This window comes from Stenella coeruleoalba (assembly GCF_951394435.1).
Source record: "Stenella coeruleoalba genome assembly, contig: scaffold_29, whole genome shotgun sequence".
Classification (NCBI taxonomy): Eukaryota; Metazoa; Chordata; class Mammalia; order Artiodactyla; family Delphinidae; genus Stenella; species Stenella coeruleoalba.
The window spans coordinates 938256-962873 of NW_027645960.1; the positions used below are offsets into that span (position 1 = coordinate 938256).

General features: G+C 43.9%; 1 long non-coding RNA gene across 4 annotated transcripts in view; it reads right to left on the bottom strand.

The window, feature by feature from the left end:
* Nucleotides 1–24618, bottom strand: part of LOC307181435 — a 2786049-nt gene that overhangs the window by 339418 nt on the left and 2422013 nt on the right. The window contains exon 6 of one of the 4 annotated variants that reach the window (XR_013826766.1): nucleotides 18665–18742. The exons of the other annotated variants lie outside the window; for them this stretch is intronic. This is a non-coding gene — a long non-coding RNA (uncharacterized lncRNA). Of the gene's footprint in view, nucleotides 1–18664; nucleotides 18743–24618 lie in introns of those variants that run through there. 4 annotated transcript variants of the gene reach the window in all.

Here is a 24618-nt window from a genome sequence, read left to right on the forward strand (position 1 = left end):
TAAGCCAAATATGGAATAGACAAGAGCTACTCCTTGCTCAACGAAATGGACTCAACACCCCATATTAAACGCCTAAGAATGTACCTGACTAGTAAGTATCTTAAAACCTATGGATTGCTATGTCTCCGAAAGAGAATCAAGCATGTGTACAGGGGCATAAACGCAGCAGTGATAGGATTGGAGAGGTTCGTGAGCAAATGAAGACCCTTTGAAGTCATATTGCATGGTACCCATTCCACGGGTTTCAACTACCCAGGTTTAAGGTATTCTTCCTTCATCTAAAACATGCATGTGGAACCTAGAGTATGATCAACCATGTGATCGGGAGACGTGTTCAAATATGTCTCAGTTTTCCTCCCCTGGTACTCAGGTGCAACATTCCAGACGCTTTACTAACACTCTCCCCACTTGGAGAGTCAGCGCCTTTAACCTCCTGTTTGGCCCAGTTTGCAATCTCTTGGAAGATGAACAGGAATAGCGAGAACCAATGAGAGACTAGCTGGAGGTGTCTGGACGGGCAAATTTAACTCTCATTTCCCAGCAGGAAGAGGAAATAACCAAAGGCTCAGCGTGCCGTGCCGGAACCAGATTAGGGCCTGAAGCCATCCTGCGGTGTTGCGGCCAGGTCACAAGAAAGCGAGTTGAAGAAAGGAGCTCAGGGGCACTGTAATTCACAAACCTGCAGAGTTATAAATGACAGCTATCGTCCAAAAATAGACTGAAGTAAGGCTGCCAAGAGGACTTGAAAGCGGGGCAGAATTGCAGGAAACCGATTTCAGGAGGTAGACTGGAATTGCATTGAAAGCATAGGAAAAGAGGCAGAACGTCCACAATGATGCACTTGGCCAAAAAGGGCGTATGCGTTTTTTCCTGAATATATTCAGGAAAAAACGCATACGCCCTTTTTGGCCAACCAAGCAAGCTTGCAAAGGAAATCTGCACTACAATGAAGTCTCACTTCCCCCCGGTCAAAAGGGCCATCTGAAAAAAGTGTAAAATCCAGAAAGGCAGGACAGGCCATGGAGAACTGGGAGCCTTGTTATGCTGATGGGCGGGATGTAAATTGCCAACAACCACTCGGGAGAATTGTATGGTGTTTCCTGAAACATCTAAAAAACAAAGCAACAGAACCTAGGGCACATCCACTTATGGTCCTATAGCTTAGGGAAATTAAAATCAAAAAGACACAGCCACCCCAAAGTTTGGAACGGCTCTGTTTACAAGAACCTCGTTTACAGTACAAGTTCAACATCGCAGAAAGTGAAAAATGGATAAAGAAGTTGTGGTATTTACTTACAAAGCAATATCACTCAGCAATGAAATCTGTGTCATCAGGCCCTTAGCAGCACAATGAGTGGATTCAGGTATGATGATTCTAACTGAAATAAGTCACACAGAAAAAGAAACATCATAAGATATCAGTAATACACGGAATGGAAACTTGGCTACACAGGAACTGAATTACAGAACAGAACAGGGTCTCAAATTTAGAAAACTAACTTATGCTTGCTTAAGGGGAAAGGTGAGTTGGGGTGCTGCATAAAACCAGAGATTGAAATGAGCACAGATAAAGTTCCTTAAGCCAAATATGGAATAGACAAGAGCTACTCCTTGCTCAACGAAATAGACTCTACACCCCATATTAAACGCCTAAGAATGTACCTGACTAGTAAGTATCTTAAAACCTATGGATTGCTATGTCTCCGAAAGAGAATCAAGCATGTGTACAGGGGCATGAACGCAGCAGTGATAGGATTGGAGAGGTTCGGTGAGCAAATGAAGACCCTTTGAAGTCATATTGCATGGTACCCATTCCACGGGTTTCAACTACCCAGGTTTAAGGTATTCTTCCTTCATCTAAAACATGCATGTGGAACCTAGAGTATGATCAACCATGTGATCGGGAGACGTGTTCAAATATGTCTCAGTTTTCGTACCCTGGTACTCAGGTGCAACATTCCAGACGCTTTACTAACACTCTCCCCACTTGGAGAGTCAGCGCCTTTAACCTCCTGTTTGGCCCAGTTTGCAATCTCTTGGAAGATGAACAGGAATAGCGAGAACCAATGAGAGACTAGCTGGAGGTGTCTGGACGGGCAAATTTAACTCTCATTTCCCACCAGGAAGAGGAAATAACCAAAGGCTCAGCGTGCCGTGCCGGAACCAGATTAGGGCCTGAAGCCATCCTGCGGTGTTGCGGCCAGGTCACAAGAAAGCGAGTTGAAGAAAGGAGCTCAGGGGCACTGTAATTCACAAACCTGCAGAGTTATAAATGACAGCTATCGTCCAAAAATAGACTGAAGTAAGGCTGCCAAGAGGACTTGAAAGCGGGGCAGAATTGCAGGAAACCGATTTCAGGAGGTAGACTGGAATTGCATTGAAAGCATAGGAAAAGAGGCAGAACGTCCACAATGATGCACTTGGCCAAAAAGGGCGTATGCGTTTTTTCCTGAATATATTCAGGAAAAAACGCATACGCCCTTTTTGGCCAACCAAGCAAGCTTGCAAAGGAAATCTGCACTACAATGAAGTCTCACTTCCCCCCGGTCAAAAGGGCCATCTGAAAAAAGTGTAAAATCCAGAAAGGCAGGACAGGCCATGGAGAACTGGGAGCCTTGTTATGCTGATGGGCGGGATGTAAATTGCCAACAACCACTCGAGAGAATTGTATGGTGTTTCCTGAAACATCTAAAAAACAAAGCAACAGAACCTAGGGCACTTCCACTTATGGTCCTATAGCTTAGGGAAATTAAAATGAAAAAGACACAGCCACCCCAAAGTTTGGAACGGCTCTGTTTACAAGAACCTCGTTTACAGTACAAGTTCAACATCGCAGAAAGTGAAAAATGGATAAAGAAGCTGTGGTATTTACTTACAAAGCAATATCACTCAGCAATGAAATCTGTGTCATCAGGCCCTTAGCAGCACAATGAGTGGATTCAGGTATGATGATTCTAACTGAAATAAGTCACACAGAAAAAGAAACATCATAAGATATCAGTAATACACGGAATGGAAACTTGGCTAAACAGGAACTGAATTACAGAACAGAACAGGGTCTCAAATTTAGAAAACTAACTTATGCTTGCTTAAGGGGAAAGGTGAGTTGGGGTGCTGCATAAAACCAGAGATTGAAATGAGCACAGATAAAGTTCCTTAAGCCAAATATGGAATAGACAAGAGCTACTCCTTGCTCAACGAATTAGACTCAACACCCCATATTAAACGCCTAAGAATGTACCTGACTAGTAAGTATCTTAAAACCTATGGATTGCTATGTCTCCGAAAGAGAATCAAGCATGTGTACAGGGCCATAAACGCAGCAGTGATAGGATTGGAGAGGTTCGGTGAGCAAATGAAGACCCTTTGAAGTCATATTGCATGGTACCCATTCCACGGGTTTCAACTACCCAGGTTTAAGGTATTCTTCCTTCATCTAAAACATGCATGTGGAACCTAGAGTATGATCAACCATGTGATCGGGAGACGTGTTCAAATATGTCTCAGTTTTCGTACCCTGGTACTCAGGTGCAACATTCCAGACGCTTTACTAACACTCTCCCCACTTGGAGAGTCAGCGCCTTTAACCTCCTGTTTGGCCCAGTTTGCAATCTCTTGGAAGATGAACAGGAATAGCGAGAACCAATGAGAGACTAGCTGGAGGTGTCTGGACGGGCAAATTTAACTCTCATTTCCCAGCAGGAAGAGGAAATAACCAAAGGCTCAGCGTGCCGTGCCGGAACCAGATTAGGGCCTGAAGCCATCCTGCGGTGTTGCGGCCAGGTCACAAGAAAGCGAGTTGAAGAAAGGAGCTCAGGGGCACTGTAATTCACAAACCTGCAGAGTTATAAATGACAGCTATCGTCCAAAAATAGACTGAAGTAAGGCTGCCAAGAGGACTTGAAAGCGGGGCAGAATTGCAGGAAACCGATTTCAGGAGGTAGACTGGAATTGCATTGAAAGCATAGGAAAAGAGGCAGAACGTCCACAATGATGCACTTGGCCAAAAAGGGCGTATGCGTTTTTTCCTGAATATATTCAGGAAAAAACGCATACGCCCTTTTTGGCCAACCAAGCAAGCTTGCAAAGGAAATCTGCACTACAATGAAGTCTCACTTCCCCCCGGTCAAAAGGGCCATCTGAAAAATGTGTAAAATCCAGAAAGGCAGGACAGGCCATGGAGAACTGGGAGCCTTGTTATGCTGATGGGCGGGATGTAAATTGCCAACAACCACTCGGGAGAATTGTATGGTGTTTCCTGAAACATCTAAAAAACAAAGCAACAGAACCTAGGGCACTTCCACTTATGGTCCTATAGCTTAGGGAAATTAAAATCAAAAAGACACAGCCACCCCAAAGTTTGGAACGGCTCTGTTTACAAGAACCTCGTTTACAGTACAAGTTCAACATCGCAGAAAGTGAAAAATGGATAAAGAAGTTGTGGTATTTACTTACAAAGCAATATCACTCAGCAATGAAATCTGTGTCATCAGGCCCTTAGCAGCACAATGAGTGGATTCAGGTATGATGATTCTAACTGAAATAAGTCACACAGAAAAAGAAACATCATAAGATATCAGTAATACACGGAATGGAAACTTGGCTACACAGGAACTGAATTACAGAACAGAACAGGGTCTCAAATTTAGAAAACTAACTTATGCTTGCTTAAGGGGAAAGGTGAGTTGGGGTGCTGCATAAAACCAGAGATTGAAATGAGCACAGATAAAGTTCCTTAAGCCAAATATGGAATAGACAAGAGCTACTCCTTGCTCAACGAAATAGACTCAACACCCCATATTAAACGCCTAAGAATGTACCTGACTAGTAAGTATCTTAAAACCTATGGATTGCTATGTCTCCGAAAGAGAATCAAGCATGTGTACAGGGGCATAAACGCAGCAGTGATAGGATTGGAGAGGTTCGGTGAGCAAATGAAGACCCTTTGAAGTCATATTGCATGGTACCCATTCCACGGGTTTCAACTACCCAGGTTTTAGGTATTCTTCCTTCAGCTAAAACATGCATGTGGAACCTAGAGTATGATCAACCATGAGATCGGGAGACGTGTTCAAATATGTCCCAGTTTTCGTACCCTGGTACTCGGGTGCAACATTCCAGACGCTTTACTAACACTCTCCCGACTTGGAGAGTCAGTCCCTTTAACCTCCTGTTTGGCCCAGTTTGCAATTTCTGCAGAAGATGAACAGGAATAGCGAGAACCAATGAGAGGCTAGCTGGAGGTGTCTGGACGGGCAAATTTAACTCTCATTTCCCACCAGGAAGAGGAATTAACCAAAGGCTCAGCGTGCCGTGCCGGAACCAGATTAGGGCCTGAAGCCATCCTGCGGTGTTGCGGCCAGCTCAAAAGAAAGCGAGTTGAAGAAAGGAGCTCAGGGGCACTGTAATTCACAAACCTGCAGAGTTATAAATGACAGCTATCGTCCAAAAATAGACTGAAGTAAGGCTGCCAAGAGGACTTGAAAGCGGGGCAGAATTGCAGGAAACCGATTTCAGGAGGTAGACTGGAATTGCATTGAAAGCATAGGAAAAGAGGCAGAACGTCCACAATGATGCACTTGGCCAAAAAGGGTGTATGCGTTTTTTCCTGAATATATTCAGGAAAAAACGCATACGCACTTTTTGGCCAACCAAGCAAGCTTGCAAAGGAAATCTGCACTACAATGAAGTCTCACTTCCCCCCGGTCAAAAGAGCCATCTGTAAAAAGTGTAAAATCCAGAAAGGCAGGACAGGCCATGGAGAACTGGGAGCCTTGTTATGCTGATGGGCGGGATGTAAATTGCCAACAAACACTCGGGAGAATTGTATGGTGTTTCCTGAAACATCTAAAAAACAAAGCAACAGAACCTAGGGCACTTCCACTTATGGTCCTATAGCTTAGGGAAATTAAAATCAAAAAGACACAGCCACCCCAAAGTTTGGAACGGCTCTGTTTACAAGAACCTCGTTTACAGTACAAGTTCAACATCGCAGAAAGTGAAAAATGGATAAAGAAGTTGTGGTATTTACTTACAAAGCAATATCACTCAGCAATGAAATCTGTGTCATCAGGCCCTTAGCAGCACAATGAGTGGATTCAGGTATGATGATTCTAACTGAAATAAGTCACACAGAAAAAGAAACATCATAAGATATCAGTAATACACGGAATGGAAACTTGGCTACACAGGAACTGAATTACAGAACAGAACAGGGTCTCAAATTTAGAAAACTAACTTATGCTTGCTTAAGGGGAAAGGTGAGTTGGGGTGCTGCATAAAACCAGAGATTGAAATGAGCACAGATAAAGTTCCTTAAGCCAAATATGGAATAGACAAGAGCTACTCCTTGCTCAACGAAATGGACTCAACACCCCATATTAAACGCCTAAGAATGTACCTGACTAGTAAGTATCTTAAAACCTATGGATTGCTATGTCTCCGAAAGAGAATCAAGCATGTGTACAGGGGCATAAACGCAGCAGTGATAGGATTGGAGAGGTTCGGTGAGCAAATGAAGACCCTTTGAAGTCATATTGCATGGTACCCATTCCACGGGTTTCAACTACCCAGGTTTTAGGTATTCTTCCTTCAGCTAAAACATGCATGTGGAACCTAGAGTATGATCAACCATGAGATCGGGAGACGTGTTCAAATATGTCCCAGTTTTCGTACCCTGGTACTCGGGTGCAACATTCCAGACGCTTTACTAACACTCTCCCGACTTGGAGAGTCAGTCCCTTTAACCTCCTGTTTGGCCCAGTTTGCAATTTCTGCAGAAGATGAACAGGAATAGCGAGAACCAATGAGAGGCTAGCTGGAGGTGTCTGGACGGGCAAATTTAACTCTCATTTCCCACCAGGAAGAGGAATTAACCAAAGGCTCAGCGTGCCATGCCGGAACCAGATTAGGGCCTGAAGCCATCCTGCGGTGTTGCGGCCAGGTCACAAGAAAGCGAGTTGAAGAAAGGAGCTCAGGGGCACTGTAATTCACAAACCTGCAGAGTTATAAATGACAGCTATCGTCCAAAAATAGACTGAAGTAAGGCTGCCAAGAGGACTTGAAAGCGGGGCAGAATTGCAGGAAACCGATTTCAGGAGGTAGACTGGAATTGCATTGAAAGCATAGGAAAAGAGGCAGAACGTCCATAATGATGCACTTGGCCAAAAAGGGTGTATGCGTTTTTTCCTGAATATATTCAGGAAAAAACGCATACGCACTTTTTGGCCAAACAAGCAAGCTTGCAAAGGAAATCTGCACTACAATGAAGTCTCACTTCCCCCCGGTCAAAAGGGCCATCTGAAAAAAGTGTAAAATCCAGAAAGGCAGGACAGGCCATGGAGAACTGGGAGCCTTGTTATGCTGAAGGGCGGTATGTAAATTGCCAACAAACACTCGGGAGAAGTGTATGGTGTTTCCTGAAACATCTAAAAAACAAAGCAACAGAGCCTAGGGCACTTCCACTTATGGTCCTATAGCTTAGGGAAATTAAAATCAAAAAGACACAGCCACCCCAAAGTTTGGAATGGCTCTGTTTACAAGAACCTCGTTTACAGTACAAGTTCAACATCGCAGAAAGTGAAAAATGGATAAAGAAGTTGTGGTATTTACTTACAAAGCAATATCACTCAGCAATGAAATCTGTGTCATCAGGCCCTTAGCAGCACAATGAGTGGATTCAGGTATGATGATTCTAACTGAAATAAGTCACACAGAAAAAGAAACATCATAAGATATCAGTAATACATGGAATGTAAACTTGGCTACACAGGAACTGAATTACAGAACAGAACAGGGTCTCAAATTTAGAAAACCAACTTATGCTTGCTTAAGGGTAAAGGTGAGTTGGGGTGCTGCATAAAACCAGAGATTGAAATGAGCACAGATAAAGTTCCTTAAGCCAAATATGGAATAGACAAGAGCTACTCCTTGCTCAACGAAATGGACTCAACACCCCATATTAAACGCCTAAGAATGTACCTGACTAGTAAGTATCTTAAAACCTATGGATTGCTATGTCTCCGAAAGAGAATCAAGCATGTGTACAGGGGCATAAACGCAGCAGTGATAGGATTGGAGAGGTTCGTGAGCAAATGAAGACCCTTTGAAGTCATATTGCATGGTACCCATTCCACGGGTTTCAACTACCCAGGTTTAAGGTATTCTTCCTTCATCTAAAACATGCATGTGGAACCTAGAGTATGATCAACCATGTGATCGGGAGACGTGTTCAAATATGTCTCAGTTTTCGTACCCTGGTACTCAGGTGCAACATTCCAGACGCTTTACTAACACTCTCCCCACTTGGAGAGTCAGCGCCTTTAACCTCCTGTTTGGCCCAGTTTGCAATCTCTTGGAAGATGAACAGGAATAGCGAGAACCAATGAGAGACTAGCTGGAGGTGTCTGGACGGGCAAATTTAACTCTCATTTCCCAGCAGGAAGAGGAAATAACCAAAGGCTCAGCGTGCCGTGCCGGAACCAGATTAGGGCCTGAAGCCATCCTGCGGTGTTGCGGCCAGGTCACAAGAAAGCGAGTTGAAGAAAGGAGCTCAGGGGCACTGTAATTCACAAACCTGCAGAGTTATAAATGACAGCTATCGTCCAAAAATAGACTGAAGTAAGGCTGCCAAGAGGACTTGAAAGCGGGGCAGAATTGCAGGAAACCGATTTCAGGAGGTAGACTGGAATTGCATTGAAAGCATAGGAAAAGAGGCAGAACGTCCACAATGATGCACTTGGCCAAAAAGGGCGTATGCGTTTTTTCCTGAATATATTCAGGAAAAAACGCATACGCCCTTTTTGGCCAACCAAGCAAGCTTGCAAAGGAAATCTGCACTACAATGAAGTCTCACTTCCCCCCGGTCAAAAGGGCCATCTGAAAAAAGGGTAAAATCCAGAAAGGCAGGACAGGCCATGGAGAACTGGGAGCCTTGTTATGCTGATGGGCGGGATGTAAATTGCCAACAACCACTCGGGAGAAGTGTATGGTGTTTCCTGAAACATCTAAAAAACAAAGCAACAGAACCTAGGGCACTTCCACTTATGGTCCTATAGCTTAGGGAAATTAAAATCAAAAAGACACAGCCACCCCAAAGTTTGGAATGGCTCTGTTTACAAGAACCTCGTTTACAGTACAAGTTCAACATCGCAGAAAGTGAAAAATGGATAAAGAAGTTGTGGTATTTACTTACAAAGCAATATCACTCAGCAATGAAATCTGTGTCATCAGGCCCTTAGCAGCACAATGAGTGGATTCAGGTATGATGATTCTAACTGAAGTAAGTCACACAGAAAAAGAAACATCATAAGATATCAGTAATACATGGAATGGAAACTTGGCTACACAGGAACTGAATTACAGAACAGAACAGGGTCTCAAATTTAGAAAACCAACTTATGCTTGCTTAAGGGGAAAGGTGAGTTGGGGTGCTGCATAAAACCAGAGATTGAAATGAGCACAGATAAAGTTCCTTAAGCCAAATATGGAATAGACAAGAGCTACTCCTTGCTCAACGAAATGGACTCAACACCCCATATTAAACGCCTAAGAATGTACCTGACTAGTAAGTATCTTAAAACCTATGGATTGCTATGTCTCCGAAAGAGAATCAAGCATGTGTACAGGGGCATAAACGCAGCAGTGATAGGATTGGAGAGGTTCGTGAGCAAATGAAGACCCTTTGAAGTCATATTGCATGGTACCCATTCCACGGGTTTCAACTACCCAGGTTTTAGGTATTCTTCCTCAGCTAAAACATGCATGTGGAACCCAAGTATGATCAACCATGTGAATGGGAGACGTGTTCAAATATGTCTCAGTTTTCCTCCCCTGGTACTCGGGTGCAACATTCCAGACGCTTTACTAACACTCTCCCCACTTGGAGAGTCAGCGCCTTTAACCTCCTGTTTGGCCCAGTTTGCAATTTCTGCGGAAGATGAACAGGAATAGCGAGAACCAATGAGAGGCTAGCTGGAGGTGTCTGGACGGGCAAATTTAACTCTCATTTCCCACCAGGAAGAGGAAATAACCAAAGGCTCAGTGTGCCGTGCCGGACCAGATTAGGGCCTGAAGCCATCCTGCTGTGTTGCGGCCAGCTCAAAAGAAAGCGAGTTGAAGAAAGGAGGTCAGGGGCACTGTAATTCACAAACCTGCAGAGTTATAAATGACAGCTACCGTCCAAAAATATACTGAAGTAAGGCTGCCAAGAGGACTTGAAAGCGGGGCAGAATTGCAGGAAAGCGATTTCAGGAGGTAGACTGGAATTGCATTGAAAGCATAGGAAAAGAGGCAGAACGTCCACAATGATGCACTTGGCCAAAAAGGGCGTATGCGTTTTTTCCTGAATATATTCAGGAAAAAACGCATACGCCCTTTTTGGCCAACCAAGCAAGCTTGCAAAGGAAATCTGCACTACAATGAAGTCTCACTTCCCCCGGGTCAAAAGGGCCATCTGAAAAAAGTGTAAAATCCAGAAAGGCAGGACAGGCCATGGAGAACTGGGAGCCTTGTTATGCTGAAGGGCGGGATGTAAATTGCCAACAGCCTCTAGGGAGAAGTGTATGGTGTTTCCTGAAACATCTAAAAAACAAAGCAACAGAGCCTAGGGCACTTCCACTTATGGTCCTATAGCTTAGGGAATTTAAAATCAAAAAGACACAGCCACCCCAAAGTTTCGAACGGCTCTGTTTACAAGAACCTCGTTTACAGTACAAGTTCAACATCGCAGAAAGTGAAAAATGGATAAAAAAGTTGTGGTATTTACTTACAAAGCAATATCACTCAGCAATGAAATCTGTGTCATCAGGCCCTTAGCAGCACAATGAGTGGATTCAGGTACGATGATTCTAACTGAAATAAGTCACACAGAAAAAGAAACATCATAAGATATCACTAATACACGGAATGTAAACTTGGCTACACAGGATCTGAATTACAGAACAGAACAGGGTCTCAAATTTAGAAAACCAACTTATGCTTGCTTAAGGGGAAAGGTGAGTTGGGGTGCTGCATAAAACCAGAGATTGAAATGAGCACAGATAAAGTTCCTTAAGCCAAATATGGAATAGACAAGAGCTACTCCTTGCTCAACGAAATGGACTCAACACCGCATATTAAATGCCTAAGAATGTACCTGACTAGTAAGTATCTTAAAACCTATGGATTGCTATGTCTCCGAAAGAGAATCAAGCATGTGTACAGGGGCATAAACGCAGCAGTGATACGATTGGAGAGGTTCGGTGAGCAAATGAAGACCCTTTGAAGTCATATTGCATGGTACCCATTCCACGGGTTTCAAATACACAGGTTTAAGGTATTCTTCCTTCAGCTAAAAGATGCATGTGGAACCCAAGTATGATCAACTATGTGAACGGGAGACGTGTTCAAATATGTCTCAGTTTTCCTCCCCTGGTACTCGGGTGCAACATTCCAGACGCTTTACTAACACTCTCCCGACTTGGAGAGTCAGCGCCTTTAACCTCCTGATTGGCCCAGTTTGCAATTTCTGCGGAAGATGAACAGGAATAGCGAGTACCAATGAGAGACTAGCTGGAGGTGTCTGGACGGGCAAATTTAACTCTCATTTCCCACCAGGAAGAGGAATTAACCAAAGGCTCAGCGTGCCGTGCCGGAACCAGATTAGGGCCAGAAGCCATCCTGCGGTGTTGCGGCCAGGTCACAAGAAAGCGAGTTGAAGAAAGGAGCTCAGGGGCACTGTAATTCACAAACCTGCAGAGTTATAAATGACAGCTATCGTCCAAAAATAGACTGAAGTAAGGCTGCCAAGAGGACTTGAAAGCAGGGCAGAATTGCAGGAAACCGATTTCAGGAGGTAGACTGGAATTGCATTGAAAGCATAGGAAAAGAGGCAGAACGTCCACAATGATGCACTTGGCCAAAAAGGGCGTATGCGTTTTTTCCTGAATATATTCAGGAAAAAACGCATACGCCCTTTTTGGCCAACCAAGCAAGCTTGCAAAGGAAATCTGCACTACAATGAAGTCTCACTTCCCCCCAGTCAAAAGGGCCATCTGAAAAAAGTGTAAAATCCAGAAAGGCAGGACAGGCCATGGAGAACTGGGAGCCTTGTTATGCTGATGGGCGGGATGTAAATTGCCAACAGACACTTGGGAGAAGTGTATGGTGTTTCCTGAAACATCTAAAAAACAAAGCAAGAGAACCTAGGGCACTTCCACTTATGGTCCTATAGCTTAGGGAAATTAAAATCAAAAAGACACAGCCACCCCAAAGTTTGGAACGGCTCTGTTTACAAGAACCTCGTTTACAGTACAAGTTCAACATCGCAGAAAGTGAAAAATGGATAAAGAACTTGTGGTACTTACGTACATTGCAGTATCACTCAGCAATGAAATCTATGTCATCAGGCCCGTAGCAGCATAATGAGTGGATTCAGGTACGATGATTCTAACTGAAATAAGTCACACAGAAAAAGAAACATCATAAGATATCACTAATACACGGAATGTAAACTTGGCTACACAGGATCTGAATTACAGAACAGAACAGGGTCTAAAATTTAGAAAACCAACTTATGCTTGCTTAAGGGGAAAGGTGAGTTGGGGTGCTGCATAAAACCAGAGATTGAAATGAGCACAGATAAAGTTCCTTAAGCCAAATATGGAATAGACAAGAGCTACTCCTTGCTCAACGAAATGGACTCAAAACCCCATATTAAATGCCTAAGAATGTACCTGACTAGTAAGTATCTTAAAACCTATGGATTGCTATGCCTCCAAAAGAGAATCAAGCATGTGTACAGGGGCATAAACGCAGCAGTGATAGGATTGGAGAGGTTCGGTGAGCAAATGAAGACCCTTTGAAGTCATATTGCATGGTACCCATTACACGGGTCTCAACTCTCCAGCTTTAAGGTATTCTTCCTTCAGCTAAAACATGCATGAGGAACCCAGAGTATGATCAACCATGTGAACGGGAGACGTGTTCAAATATGTCTCAGTTTTCCTCCCCTGGTACTCGGGTGCAACATTCCAGACGCTTTACTAACACTCTCCCGACTTGGAGAGTCAGTCCCTTTAACCTCCTGTTTGGCCCAGTTTGCAATTTCTGCGGAAGATGAACAGGAATAGCGAGAACCAATGAGAGACTAGCTGGAGGTGTCTGGACGGGCAAATTTAACTCTCATTTCCCACCAGGAAGAGGAATTAACCAAAGGCTCAGCATGCCGGGCCGGAACCAGATTAGGGCCTGAAGCCATCCTGCGGTGTTGCGGCCAGGTCACAAGAAAGCGAGTTGAAGAAAGGAGCTCAGGGGCACTGCAATTGACAAACCAGCAGAGTTATAAATGACAGCTATCGTCCAAAAATAGACTGAAGTAAGGCTGCCAAGAGGACTTGAAAGCGGGGCAGAATTGCAGGAAACCGATTTCAGGAGGTAGACTGGAATTGCATTGAAAGCATAGGAAAAGAGGCAGAACGTCCACAATGATGCACTTGGCCAAAAAGGGCGTATGCGTTTTTTCCTGAATATATTCAGGAAAAAACGCATACGCCCTTTTTGGCCAACCAAGCAAGCTTGCAAAGGAAATCTGCACTACAATGAAGTCTCACTTCCCCCCGGTCAAAAGGGCCATCTGAAAAAAGTGTAAAATCCAGAAAGGCAACAGGCCATTGAGAACTGGGAGCCTTGTTATGCTGATGGGCGGGATGTAAATTGCCAACAGACACTCAGGAGAAGTGTATGGTGTTTCCTGAAACATCTAAAAAACAAAGCAACAGAGCCTAGGGCACTTCCACTTATGGTCCTATAGCTTAGGGAAATTAAAATCAAAAAGACACAGCCACCCCAAAGTTTGGGACGCCTCCGTTTACAAGAACCTCGTTTACCGTACAAGTTCAATATCACAGAAAGTGAAAAATGGATAAAGAACTTGTGGTACTTACGTACAATGCAGTATCACTCAGCAATGAAATCTATGTCATCAGGCCCGTAGCAGCATAATGAGTGGATTCAGGTACGATGATTCTAACTGAAATAAGTCACACAGAAAAAGAAACATCATAAGATATCACTAATACACGGAATGTAAACTTGGCTACACAGGAACTGCATTCCAAAACAGAACAGGGTCTCAAATTTAGAAAACCAACTTATGCTTGCTTAAGGGGAAAGGTGAGTTGGGGTGCTGCATAAAACCAGAGATTGAAATGAGCACAGATAATGTTCCTTAAGCCAAATATGGAATAGACAAGAGCTACTCCTTGCTCAACGAAATGGACTCAACACCCCATATTAAACGCCTAAGAATGTACCTGACTAGTAAGTATCTTAAAACCTATTGATTGCTATGTCTCCAAAAGACAATCAAGCGTGTGTACAGGGGCATAAACGCAGCAGTGATAGGATTGGAGAGGTTCAGTGAGCAAATGAAGACCCTTTGAAGTCATATTGCATGGTACCCATTCCACGGGTTTCAACTACCCAGGTTTAAGGTATTCTTCCTTCAGCTAAAACATGCATGTGGAACCTAGAGTATGATCAACCATGTGATCGGGAGACGTGTTCAAATATGTCTCAGTTTTCGTACCCTGGTACTCGGGTGCAATATTCCAGACGCTTTACTAACACTCTCCCGACTTGGAGAGTCAGTCCCTTTAACCTCCTGTTTGGCCCAGTTTGCAATTTCTGCGGAAGATGAACAGGAATAGCGAGAACAAATGATAGACTAGCTGGAGGTGTCTGGACGGGCCAATTTAACTCTCATTTCCCACCAGGAAGAGGAATTAACCAAAGGCTCAGGGTGCCGTGCCGGAACCAGATTAGGGCCTGAAGCCATCCTGCGGTGTTGCGGCCAGGTCACAAGAAAGCGAGTTGAAGAAAGGAGCTCAGGGGCACTGTAATTCACAAACCTGCAGAGTTATAAATGACAGCTATCGTCCAAAAATATACTGAAGTAAGGCTGCCAAGAGGACTTGAAAGCGGAGCAGAATTGCAGGAAACCGATTTCAGGAGGTAGACTGGAATTGCATTGAAAGCATAGGAAAAGAGGCAGAACGTCCACAATGATGCACTTGGCCAAAAAGGGCGTATGCGTTTTTTCCTGAATATATTCAGGAAAAAACGCATACGCCCTTTTTGGCCAACCAAGCAAGCTTGCAAAGGAAATCTGCACTACAATGAAGTCTCACTTCCCCCGGGTCAAAAGGGCCATCTGAAAAAAGTGTAAAATCCAGAAAGGCAGGACAGGCCATGGAGAACTGGGAGCCTTGTTATGCTGAAGGGCGGGATGTAAATTGCCAACAGCCTCTAGGGAGAAGTGTATGGTGTTTCCTGAAACATCTAAAAAACAAAGCAACAGAACCTAGGGCACTTCCACTTATGGTCCTATAGCTTAGGGAAATTAAAATCAAAAAGACACAGCCACCCCAAAGTTTGGATCGGCTCTGTTTACAAGAACCTCGTTTACAGTACAAGTTCAACATCGCAGAAAGTGAAAAATGGATAAAGAACTTGTGGTACTTACGTACAATGCAGTATCACTCAGCAATGAAATCTATGTCATCAGGCCCGTAGCAGCATAATGAGTGGATTCAGGTACGATGATTCTAACTGAAATAAGTCACACAGAAAAAGAAACATCATAAGATATCACTAATACACGGAATGTAAACTTGGCTACACAGGATCTGAATTACAGAACAGAACAGGGTCTAAAATTTAGAAAACCAACTTATGCTTGCTTAAGGGGAAAGGTGAGTTGGGGTGCTGCATAAAACCAGAGATTGAAATGAGCACAGATAAAGTTCCTTAAGCCAAATATGGAATAGACAAGAGCTACTCCTTGCTCAACGAAATGGACTCAAAACCCCATATTAAATGCCTAAGAATGTACCTGACTAGTAAGTATCTTAAAACCTATGGATTGCTATGCCTCCAAAAGAGAATCAAGCATGTGTACAGGGGCATAAACGCAGCAGTGATAGGGTTGGAGAGGTTCGGTGAGCAAATGAAGACCCTTTGAAGTCATATTGCATGGTACCCATTACACGGGTCTCAACTCTCCAGCTTTAAGGTATTCTTCCTTCAGCTAAAACATGCATGTGGAACCCAGAGTATGATCAACCATGTGAACGGGAGACGTGTTCAAATATGTCTCAGTTTTCCTCCCCTGGTACTCGGGTGCAACATTCCAGACGCTTTACTAACACTCTCCCGACTTGGAGAGTCAGTCCCTTTAACCTCCTGTTTGGCCCAGTTTGCAATTTCTGCGGAAGATGAACAGGAATAGCGAGAACCAATGAGAGGCTAGCTGGAGGTGTCTGGACGGGCAAATTTAACTCTCATTTCCCACCAGGAAGAGGAATTAACCAAAGGCTCAGCATGCCGGGCCGGAACCAGATTAGGGCCTGAAGCCATCCTGCGGTGTTGCGGCCAGGTCACAAGAAAGCGAGTTGAAGAAAGGAGCTCAGGGGCACTGCAATTGACAAACAAGCAGAGTTATAAGTGACAGCTATCGTCCAAAAATAGACTGAAGTAAGGCTACCAAGAGGACTTGAAAGCGGGGCAGAATTGCAGGAAACCGATTTCAGGAGGTAGACTGGAATTGCATTGAAAGCATAGGAAAAGAGGCAGAACGTCCACAATGATGCACTTGGCCAAAAAGGGCGTATGCGTTTTTTCCTGAATATATTCAGGAAAAAACGCATACGCCCTTTTTGGCCAACCAAGCAAGCTTGCAAAGGAAATCTGCACTACAATGAAGTCTCACTTCCCCCCGGTCAAAAGGGCCATCTGAAAAAAGTGTAAAATCCAGAAAGGCAACAGGCCATGGAGAACTGGGAGCCTTGTTATGCTGATGGGCGGGATGTAAATTGCCAACAGACACTCAGGAGAAGTGTATGGTGTTTCCTGAAACATCTAAAAAACAAAGCAACAGAGCCTAGGGCACTTCCACTTATGGTCCTATAGCTTAGGGAAATTAAAATCAAAAAGACACAGCCACCCCAAAGTTTGGGACGCCTCCGTTTACAAGAACCTCGTTTACCGTACAAGTTCAATATCACAGAAAGTGAAAAATGGATAAAGAACTTGTGGTACTTACGTACAATGCAGTATCACTCAGCAATGAAATCTATGTCATCAGGCCCGTAGCAGCATAATGAGTGGATTCAGGTACGATGATTCTAACTGAAATAAGTCACACAGAAAAAGAAACATCATAAGATATCACTAATACACGGAATGTAAACTTGGCTACACAGGAACTGCATTCCAAAACAGAACAGGGTCTCAAATTTAGAAAACCAACTTATGCTTGCTTAAGGGGAAAGGTGAGTTGGGGTGCTGCATAAAACCAGAGATTGAAATGAGCACAGATAAAGTTCCTTAAGCCAAATATGGAATAGACAAGAGCTACTCCTTGCTCAACGAAATGGACTCAACACCCCATATTAAACGCCTAAGAATGTACCTGACTAGTAAGTATCTTAAAACCTATGGATTGCTATGTCTCCAAAAGACAATCAAGCGTGTGTACAGGGGCATAAACGCAGCAGTGATAGGATTGGAGAGGTTCAGTGAGCAAATGAAGACCCTTTGAATTCATATTGCATGGTACCCATTCCACGGGTTTCAACTACCCAGGTTTAAGGTATTCTTCCTTCAGCTAAAACATGCATGTGGAACCTAGAGTATGATCAACCATGTGATCGGGAGACGTGTTCAAATATGTCTCAGTTTTCCTCCCCTGGTACTCGGGTGCAATATTCCAGACGCTTTACTAAAACTCTCCCGACTTGGAGAGTCAGTCCCTTTAACCTCCTGTTTGGCCCAGTTTGCAATTTCTGCGGAAGATGAACAGGAATAGCGAGAACCAATGAGAGACTAGCTGGAGGTGTCTGGACGGGCAAATTTAACTCTCATTTCCCACCAGGAAGAGGAATTAACCAAAGGCTCAGGGTGCCGTGCCGGAACCAGATTAGGGCCTGAAGCCATCCTGCGGTGTTGCGGCCAGGTCACAAGAAAGCGAGTTGAAGAAAGGAGCTCAGGGGCACTGTAATTCACAAACCTGCAGAGTTATAAATGACAGCTATCGTCCAAAAATATACTGAAGTAAGGCTGCCAAGAGGACTTGAAAGCGGAGCAGAATTGCAGGAAACCGATTTCAGGAGGTAGACTGGAATTGCATTGAAAGCATAGGAAAAGAGGCAGAACGTCCACAATGATGCACTTGGCCAAAAAGGGCGTATGCGTTTTTTCCTGAATATATTCAGGAAAAAACGCATACGCCCTTTTTGGCCAACCAAGCAAGCTTGCAAAGGAAATCTGCACTACAATGAAGTCTCACTTCCCCCGGGTCAAAAGGGCCATCTGAAAAAAGTGTAAAATCCAGAAAGGCAGGACAGGCCATGGAGAACTGGGAGCCTTGTTATGCTGAAGGGCGGGATGTAAATTGCCAACAGCCTCTAGGGAGAAGTGTATGGTGTTTCCTGAAACATCTAAAAAACAAAGCAACAGAGCCTAGGGCACTTCCACTTATGGTCCTATAGCTTAGGGAATTTAAAATCAAAAAGACACAGCCACCCCAAAGTTTGGAATGGCATTGTTTACAAGAACCTCGTTTACAGTACAAGTTCAACATCGCAGAAAGTGAAAAATGGATAAAGAAGTTGTGGTATTTACTTACAAAGCAATATCACTCAGCAATGAAATCTCTGTCATCAGGCCCTTAGCAGCACAATGAGTGGATTCAGGTATGATGATTCTAACTGAAATAAGTCACACAGAAAAAGAAACATCATAAGATATCAGTAATACACGGAATGGAAACTTGGCTACACAGGAACTGAATTACAGAACAGAACAGGGTCTCAAATTTAGAAAACCAACTTATGCTTGCTTAAGGGGAAAGGTGAGTTGGGGTGCTGCATAAAACCAGAGATTGAAATGAGCACAGATAAAGTTCCTTAAGCCAAATATGGAATAGACAAGAGCTACTCCTTGCTCAACGAAATGGACTCAACACCCCATATTAAACGCCTAAGAATGTACCTGACTAGTAAGTATCTTAAAACCTATGGATTGCTATGTCTCCGAAAGAGAATCAAGCATGTGTACAGGGGCATAAACGCAGCAGTGATAGGATTGGAGAGGTTCGTGAGCAAATGAAGACCCTTTGAAGTCATATTGCATGGTACCCATTCCACGGGTTTCAACTACCCAGGTTTTAGGTATTCTTCCTCAGCTAAAACATGCATGTGGAACCCAAGTATGATCAACCATGTGAATGGGAGACGTGTTCAAATATGTCTCAGTTTTCCTCCCCTGGTACTCGGGTGCAACATTCCAGACGCTTTACTAACACTCTCCCCACTTGGAAAGTCAGCGCCTTTAACCTCCTGTTTGGCCCAGTTTGCAATTTCTGCGGAAGATGAACAGGAATAGCGAGAACCAATGAGAGGCTAGCTGGAGGTGTCTGGACGGGCAAATTTAACTCTCATTTCCCACCAGGAAGAGGAAATAACCAAAGGCTCAGTGTGCCGTGCCGGACCAGATTAGGGCCTGAAGCCATCCTGCTGTGTTGCGGCCAGCTCAAAAGAAAGCGAGTTGAAGAAAGGAGGTCAGGGGCACTGTAATTCACAAACCTGCAGAGTTATAAATGACAGCTACCGTCCAAAAATATACTGAAGTAAGGCTGCCAAGAGGACTTGAAAGCGGGGCAGAATTGCAGGAAACCGATTTCAGGAGGTAGACTGGAATTGCATTGAAAGCATAGGAAAAGAGGCAGAACGTCCACAATGATGCACTTGGCCAAAAAGGGCGTATGCGTTTTTTCCTGAATATATTCAGGAAAAAACGCATACGCCCTTTTTGGCCAACCAAGCAAGCTTGCAAAGGAAATCTGCACTACAATGAAGTCTCACTTCCCCCGGGTCAAAAGGGCCATCTGAAAAAAGTGTAAAATCCAGAAAGGCAGGACAGGCCATGGAGAACTGGGAGCCTTGTTATGCTGAAGGGCGGGATGTAAATTGCCAACAGCCTCTAGGGAGAAGTGTATGGTGTTTCCTGAAACATCTAAAAAACAAAGCAACAGAGCCTAGGGCACTTCCACTTATGGTCCTATAGCTTAGGGAATTTAAAATCAAAAAGACACAGCCACCCCAAAGTTTCGAACGGCTCTGTTTACAAGAACCTCGTTTACAGTACAAGTTCAACATTGCAGAAAGTGAAAAATGGATAAAAAAGTTGTGGTATTTACTTACAAAGCAATATCACTCAGCAATGAAATCTGTGTCATCAGGCCCTTAGCAGCACAATGAGTGGATTCAGGTATGATGATTCTAACTGAAATAAGTCACACAGAAAAAGAAACATCATAAGATATCAGTAATACACGGAATGTAAACTTGGCTAGACAGGAAGTGAATTACAGAACAGAACAGGGTCGCAAATTTAGAAAACCAACTTATGCTGGCTTAAGGGGAAAGGTGAGTTGGGGTGCTGCATAAAACCAGAGATTGAAATGAGCACAGATAAAGTTCCTTAAGCCAAATATGGAATAGACAAGAGCTACTCCTTGCTCAACGAAATGGACTCAAAACCCCATATTAAATGCCTAAGAATGTACCTGACTAGTAAGTATCTTAAAACCTATGGATTGCTATGCCTCCAAAAGAGAATCAAGCATGTGTACAGGGGCATAAACGCAGCAGTGATAGGATTGGAGAGGTTCGGTGAGCAAATGAAGACCCTTTGAAGTCATATTGCATGGTACCCATTACACGGGTCTCAACTCTCCAGCTTTAAGGTATTCTTCCTTCAGCTAAAACATGCATGTGGAACCCAGAGTATGATCAACCATGTGAACGGGAGACGTGTTCAAATATGTCTCAGTTTTCCTCCCCTGGTACTCGGGTGCAACATTCCAGACGCTTTACTAACACTCTCCCGACTTGGAGAGTCAGTCCCTTTAACCTCCTGTTTGGCCCAGTTTGCAATTTCTGCGGAAGATGAACAGGAATAGCGAGAACCAATGAGAGGCTAGCTGGAGGTGTCTGGACGGGCAAATTTAACTCTCATTTCCCACCAGGAAGAGGAATTAACCAAAGGCTCAGCATGCCGGACCGGAACCAGATTAGGGCCTGAAGCCATCCTGCGGTGTTGCGGCCAGGTCACAAGAAAGCAAGTTGAAGAAAGGAGCTCAGGGGCACTGCAATTGACAAACCAGCAGAGTTATAAATGACAGCTATCGTCCAAAAATAGACTGAAGTAAGGCTGCCAAGAGGACTTGAAAGCGGGGCAGAATTGCAGGAAACCGATTTCAGGAGGTAGACTGGAATTGCATTGAAAGCATAGGAAAAGAGGCAGAACGTCCACAATGATGCACTTGGCCAAAAAGGGCGTATGTGTTTTTTCCTGAATATATTCAGGAAAAAACGCATACGCCCTTTTTGGCCAACCAAGCAAGCTTGCAAAGGAAATCTGCACTACAATGAAGTCTCACTTCCCCCCGGTCAAAAGGGCCATCTGAAAAAAGTGTAAAATCCAGAAAGGCAACAGGCCATTGAGAACTGGGAGCCTTGTTATGCTGATGGGCGGGATGTAAATTGCCAACAGACACTCAGGAGAAGTGTATGTTGTTTCCTGAAACATCTAAAAAACAAAGCAACAGAGCCTAGGGCACTTCCACTTATGGTCCTATAGCTTAGGGAAATTAAAATCAAAAAGACACAGCCACCCCAACGTTTGGGACGCCTCCGTTTACAAGAACCTCGTTTACCGTACAAGTTCAATATCACAGAAAGTGAAAAATGGATAAAGAACTTGTGGTACTTACGTACAATGCAGTATCACTCAGCAATGAAATCTATGTCATCAGGCCCGTAGCAGCATAATGAGTGGATTCAGGTACGATGATTCTAACTGAAATAAGTCACACAGAAAAAGAAACATCATAAGATATCACTAATACACGGAATGTAAACTTGGCTACACAGGAACTGCATTCCAAAACAGAACAGGGTCTCAAATTTAGAAAACCAACTTATGCTTGCTTAAGGGGAAAGGTGAGTTGGGGTGCTGCATAAAACCAGAGATTGAAATGAGCACAGATAAAGTTCCTTAAGCCAAATATGGAATAGACAAGAGCTACTCCTTGCTCAACGAAATGGACTCAACACCCCATATTAAACGCCTAAGAATGTACCTGACTAGTAAGTATCTTAAAACCTATGGATTGCTATGTCTCCAAAAGACAATCAAGCGTGTGTACAGGGGCATAAACGCAGCAGTGATAGGATTGGAGAGGTTCAGTGAGCAAATGAAGACCCTTTGAAGTCATATTGCATGGTACCCATTCCACGGGTTTCAACTACCCAGGTTTAAGGTATTCTTCCTTCAGCTAAAACATGCATGTGGAACCTAGAGTATGATCAACCATGTGATCGGGAGACGTGTTCAAATATGTCTCAGTTTTCGTACCCTGGTACTCGGGTGCAATATTCCAGACGCTTTACTAACACTCTCCCGACTTGGAGAGTCAGTCCCTTTAACCTCCTGTTTGGCCCAGTTTGCAATTTCTGCGGAAGATGAACAGGAATAGCGAGAACCAATGAGAGACTAGCTGGAGGTGTCTGGACGGGCAAATTTAACTCTCATTTCCCACCAGGAAGAGGAATTAACCAAAGGCTCAGGGTGCCGTGCCGGAACCAGATTAGGGCCTGAAGCCATCCTGCGGTGTTGCGGCCAGGTCACAAGAAAGCGAGTTGAAGAAAGGAGCTCAGGGGCACTGTAATTCACAAACCTGCAGAGTTATAAATGACAGCTATCGTCCAAAAATAGACTGAAGTAAGGCTGCCAAGAGGACTTGAAAGCAGGGCACAATTGCAGGAGACCGATTTCAGGAGGTAGACTGGAATTGCATTGAAAGCATAGGAAAAGAGGCCTAAGGTCCACAATGATGCACTTGGCCACAAAGGGCGTATGCGTTTTTTCCTGAATATATTCAGGAAAAAACGCATACGCCCTTTTTGGCCAACCAAGCAAGCTTGCAAAGGAAATCTGCACTACAATGAAGTCTCACTTCCCCCCGGTCAAAAGGGCCATCTGAAAAAAGTGTAAAATGCAGAAAGGCAGGACAGGCCATGGAGAACTGGGAGCCTTGTTATGCTGATGGGCGGGATGTAAATTGCCAACAGCCACTCCGGAGAAGTGTATGGTGTTTCCTGAAACATCTAAAAAACAAAGCAACAGAGCCTAGTGCACTTCCACTTATGGTCCTATAGCTTAGGGAAATTAAAATCAAAAAGACACAGCCACCACAAAGTTTGGGACGCCTCCGTTTAAAAGAACCTCGTTTACCGTACAAGTTCAATATCACAGAAAGTGAAAAATGGATAAAGAAGTTGTGGTACTCATGTACAAAGCAATATCACTCAGCAATGAAATCTATGTCACCAGGCCCGTAGCAGCATAATGAGTGGATTCGGGTATGGTGATTCTAACTGAAATAAGTCTAACAGAAAAAGAAACATCAAAAAATATCACTAATACATGGAATTTAAACTTGGCTACAGAGGAACTGAATTACAAAACAGAACAGGGTCTCAAATTTAGAAAACCAACTTATGCTTGCTTAAGTGGAAAGGTGAGTTGGGGTGCTGCATAAAACCAGAGACTGAAATGAGCACAGATAAAGTTCCTTAAGCCAAATATGGAATAGACAAGAGCTACTCCTTGCTCAAAGAAATGGACTCCACACCCCATATTAAACGCCTAAGAATATACCTGACTAGTAAGTATCTTAAAACCTATGGATTGCTATGTCTCCAAAAGAGAATCAAGCGTGTGTACAAGGGTCATAAACGCAGCAGTGATAGGATTGGAGAGATTCGGTGAGCAAATGAAGACCCTTTGAAGTCATATTGCATGGTACCCATTCCACGGGTCTCAACTCTCCAGGTTTTAGGTATTCTTCCTTCAGCTAAAACATGCATGTGGAACCCAGAGTATGATCAACCGTGTGATCGGGAGACATGTTCAAATATGTCTCAGTTTTCATCCCCTGGTACTTCGGTGCAACATTCCAGACGCTTTACTAACACTCTCCCCACTTGGAGAGTCAGCACCTTTAACCTCCTGTTTGGCCCAGTTTGCAATTTCTGCGGAAGATGTACAGGAATAGGGAGAACCAATGCGAGACAAGCGGGAGCTGTCTGGATTGGCAAATTTAACTCTAATTTCCCACCAGGATGAGGAATTAACCAAAGGCTCAGCGTGCCGTGCCGGAACCAGATTAGGGCCTGAAGCCATCCTGCGGTGTTGCGGCCAGGTCACAAGAAAGCGAGTTGAAGAAAGGAGCTCAGGGGCACTGTAATTCACAAACCTGCAGAGTTATAAATGACAGCTATCGTCCAAAAATAGACTGAAGTAAGGTTGCCAAGAGGACTTGAAAGCAGGGCAGAATTGCAGGAAACCGATTTCAGGAGGTAGACTGGAATTGCATTGAAAGCATAGGAAAAGAGGCAGAACGTCCACAATGATGCACTTGGCCAAAAAGGGCGTATGCGTTTTTTCCTGAATATATTCAGGAAAAAACGCATACGCCCTTTTTGGCCAACCAAGCAAGCTTGCAAAGAAATC